Source organism: Phocoena phocoena, chromosome 1 (genome assembly GCF_963924675.1).
Source record: "Phocoena phocoena chromosome 1, mPhoPho1.1, whole genome shotgun sequence".
Lineage (NCBI taxonomy): Eukaryota > Metazoa > Chordata > Mammalia > Artiodactyla > Phocoenidae > Phocoena > Phocoena phocoena.
The window spans coordinates 155,469,063-155,473,962 of record NC_089219.1 but is presented as its reverse complement, the minus strand read 5'-3'; positions in this window follow the sequence as shown (position 1 = coordinate 155,473,962).

The following is a 4,900-nucleotide window of genomic DNA, read 5'->3' as shown; positions in this document are numbered from 1 at the left end:
CTTCTTTTTCTCTTGTAATAGTCTTTATTTTAAAGTCTATTTTGTCTGATATGAGAGTTGCTACTCCAGCTTTCTTTTGATTTCCATTTGCATGGAATATCTTTTTCCATTCCCTCACTTTCAGTCTGTAAGTGTCCCTAGGTCTGAAGTGGGTCTCTTGTAGACAGCATATATATGGGTCTTGGTTTTGTATCCATTCAGCCAGTCTATGTCTTTTGGTGGGAGCCTTTAATCTATTTACATTTAAGGTAATTATCAATATGTATATTACCATTTTCTTAATTGTTTGGGGTTTGTTATTGTAGGTGTTTTCCTTCTCTTGTACTCCCTGCCTAGAGAAGTTCCCTTAGAATTTGTTGTAAAGCTGGTTTGGTGGTGCTGAATTCTCTTAGCTTTTGCTTGTCTGTAAAGGCTTTAATTTCTCCGTTGAATCTGAATGAGATGCTTGCTGGGTAGAGTAATCTCAGTTATATGTTTTTCCCTTTCATCATCACTTTAAATATGTCCTGCCACTCCCTTCTGGATTGCAGAGTTTCTGCTGAAAGATCAGCTGCTAACCTTATGGGGATTCCCTTGTATGTTATTTGTTGCTTTTCTCTTGCTGCTTTTATTATTTTTTCTTTGTATTTAATTTTTGAGAGTTTGATTAATACGTGTCTTGGCGTGTTTCTCCTTGGAATTATCCTGTATGGGACTCTCGGTGCTTCCTGGACTTGATTGACTATTTCCTTTCCCATGTTAGGGAAGTTTTCCAGTATAATCACTTCAAATATTTTCTCAGTCCCTTTCTTTTTCTGTTCTTCTTTTGGGACCACTATAATTCTACTGTTGGTGTGTTTAATGTTGTCCCAGAGGTCTCTGAGACTGTGCTCAATTCTTTTCATTCTTTTTTCTTTATTCTGTTCTGCCTTAGTTATTTCCACTATTTTATCTTCCAGGTCACTTTTCTGTTCTTCTGCCTCAGTTATTCTGCTATTGATTCCTTACAGAGAATTTTTAATTTCATTTATTGTGTTCTTCATCATTGTTTGTTTGCTCTTTAGTTCTTCTAGGTCCTTGTTAAACGTTTATTGTATTTTCTCCATTCTATTTCCAAGCTTTTGGCTCATCTTTACTATCATTACTCTGAGTTCTTTTTCAGGTGAACTGCCTATTTCCTCCTCATTTGTTTGGTCTGGTGGGTTTTTACCTTGTTCCTTCATCTGCTGTGTATTTCTCTGTCTTCTCATTTTGCTTAACTTACTGTGTCTGGGGTCTCCTTTTCACAGGCTGCAGGTTTGTACTTTCCGTTGTTTTTGGTGTCTGCCCCCAGTGCCTAAGGTAGGTTAAGTGGGTTGTGTAGGCTTCCTGGTGGATGGGACTGGTGCCTGTATTCTGGTGGATGAGGCTGCATCTTGTCTTACTAGTGGGCAGGACCGCATCCTGTGGTGTGTTTGGGGGTGTCTGTGACCTTATTATGATTTTAGGCAGCCTCTCTGCTAATGGGTGGGGTTGTGTTCCTGTATTGCTAGTTGTTTGGCAGGGGGTGTCCAGCACTGTAGCTTGCTGGTCGTTGAGTGGAGCTGGGTCTTAGCGTTGTGACGGAGACCTCAGATCTCTGGGAGAGCTCTGGCCAATTTATGAGGGGCCGGGTGGTCTCTGGTGGACCAATATCCTGAACTCAGCTCTCCCACCTCAGAGGTTCAGGCCTGATACCCAGCTGGAGCACCAAGACCCTGTCAGCCACACAGAGTTCTGAAGGCTGGAAGTCCAAGATCCAGGAGTCAGCTGATTCCGTTCCTGTTGATCTCTCTTCCTGGCTTGTAGAACGTCATCTTTTTGCTCTGTCCTCAGTGGGGTGCCCTGTCTCAGCGGCTCCGGAGATGACTTCCAGGAACTTCCCAAGGACCTGGACTCTGCAGGCTCTGGCATGCAAGGGGGTGGGAGGATCAAAGTGGGAAAGAGGGGAGTTTGGTGTCAGGAGAACCCAGGGCAGCACGCGCTAAGCTCGGCCGGAGAGGTGTTCATCCCCCAGCAGCCCCATCGGTTTGGGTCTTCCTTCCCTTCAACTCCCTATTGACACTGTCAAAGCCCGGAAGGCGGCTAGGCATCCTTTAAGGGCTCTTCCCATAACTCACTTTGCTGTGTTTAAACTCCCTTTTCTGGATTCACAGGAGTTTGTGAGGGGAAATCCAAGCCTGCCATCTCGTTGCTTCTCCCGTCCCTAAAACAGGTGTCAGAGCTCAGACCCCAGCTGACCAAAATTGAGCAAGTGTTTCCTAATGGTGATTTCTACCCTAGGATTCCATTGACTAAGAAATTACCTTTTAGGAGTAGAAAAAACTACATCGGAGGTAGAAGATAATGTTCCAAGGTAGACCTTTGCCCAGAAGCAGATTTTTGTCAGAAAGAAAGAGATTTGGAATCCACTGCTTATGAAATAAAGTTGGTTTACTTTTTATTTTCTCTGAAAATTGGTATGACTCTTTTATTTTAATTTTTTCAAGACGTTCTTAGGTTGCAGGGACTGTATGCAGCTCTATTTCTCCTACCAGATATAGCACTTCCAACCTGATGATTATCACACCACTTCATTCTCGCTCTTAACATGTGAGATAATTATTATTATCCCAATTTTCATAATTTAAAAAACTGAGATTCAGCAAAGCAAAGCGACTTTCTGCCATCAAATTTAAGCCCTTTCCACTATCCCATATATCCAGGATTCTGAAGCCCATGCCACAGAAACCTCTTCTGGTTAAATAAGTGTGGCATGATTTATTAAGAGGCTGTTAGGTGTCTTCCAGGACTTCTAGGATGTTGGCAATCCAGGCCAGGAATGATATCTAAAGTCAGGCTTCCCTCCCTCTGGCTGAAAAGTAAGTTGGGAAAGCTAGCGTTTGGATATTTTAGCTGCAATAGTGAAGGGCAGGCTCTGCCTCATAAGGTAGGTGGTATCCCTAAGTCTACGAAGGAGGTATAGATATTGAATGTCTAAAAAGAATGATAAGATGCACCATATATCCTGTTTGAAATGAAGAGTATCTGCAAAGATGAAACAAATTAATGCTAGATGTTTACATTAATAAACTCTCCTTCTACATTTAAGTATTAAAAGTCAATTATATACAATAACTATATGTACGTGTGTGCTTATTCCTGTGTATATATGTAAATGTGTACATATGTATAAAATATCAATGTCAAGTCATTTCCCAATTACTGGTTAAATATGTATAGATTATGACAAAGCAAACAAATTTTGGCATTTGAAGAGCTTAGGTTTGAGAAGTGACACCTCTACTTACTCTGTGGTCTTGTTCAGGTTAATAGATCTCTCTGAGACTCAGCTTCCATCTGTAAAATGGGGGTGTAAATGCATACATCAAAGATAGGTATAAGGATAAAATTACAATGCCCCAATGCTTAGTACATAAAGTGTTCAAAATTTGGAAGCTTAAAAGAATAAAGCCAAACAGGACCATGAATTTTAGTTTTCAGCCAACAAATGTATAATAAATATAATAATTCAAGTACCATCGCATTCAAAATGCTTTGTGAGAGATGGGAAAGATTAGGGAAGGCTCTACTGAAAAAAGAAAATTGATATTTGGGCTCAACCTTGGAAAGGTGATTGAAAAAATTGTTAACAGATTTTGAAATAATCAAAAAGAAGCCATGATTGCATGTCCCAAACCTGGAAAGACTTATGAAGACTTGGAATATTGTCCTCTCTCTGTGTGCTTTTTAGGTCTCTCAAACATGTAATAAGTCTTGAGACATTATAACTTCTAGGTCCATTCCAACTCTGACCTCCTATTATTCCTATTTAGTCTTAGGCTTTAGTTCATCTACCTTTGACACCTTGAATCTGTATAATTTTACTCTCAGGCCAGAAACAAGTATCCAATGCCGAAAGTGGCCATTTGGGTTTTATTTTTATAATGCTAAACTTCCTTCTATCAGTTGCATAGCTCCAAGAAAGCTGCCTTTTCTTAGCATCATAAACATTTCTTCCTCCTCCCAGTACCACCTCTGGTAATGCTCTGTGACCACCACTCAGTAAATATTTACTGAGAATGACAGGAATGCCTTTGGGTCAAACCATGAATTTGAGAGTCATTGTTAAATACATAGTTCATCTTGTGGAAAATGTCTGGCACTTGTAGTCACTCAATAAATAATAGTTGAGTAAATGAGTGAATATGTTAATTTAGGTGTGTATGTTGGGGAGGAGAGAGATGGGAAGGTAAAGAAAACTGCAACCAGCTACACTGACTGCAAAGGTTGCAGAGAAGGGAAAAAGAAAAGGACTCTTTGTGTAGACGTGAGGTAAACAGAGAAAGGAAACTGGAAGAAAATCTGGATAACTTCAAAAAGTCTAGCCATATGGTGTTTGATATAGATTGTCTTTCATGGGTCTTCATGAGATAGTCAGTAAAAATATCAATTCCTCTTTAATATAATGTAGAGTTGGGTGTTCCTAAGATATGTCAAAATGCTGAGGTTTGCTTCTCCGAAGGTGGTGAGAGCAAAGGTTGTCACATTCTGGTTATGGATTCTAAGAGCTCTATTTGCTTCAGGCAATCCCACAGAAACCAAGTTCACATGCCTTTTATATCAGCTTTTTTGACTTTTAATGCTCTTCAACAGGGAAATAAAAAGTACTAAATTAACCTCCCTCCCCACACCCACCTCTCCCATTCCACACACACAAATCTCAGCACACCATAATACTAAACCAATGTATCCCTAGAGGGTCCAGCCCGGTCAGATACCACAATTAGAGTTTTCACCTAAAATCTGCTGAATGTCAAAGAAACTTTAAATAAAATGAGGTGGAGGTGGAGGTGGAAGAGAATCATCTGAAGGAGCGTTTGCTTTGAGATTTGCACTTATATTTTAAGCTTTTGCGCATGTC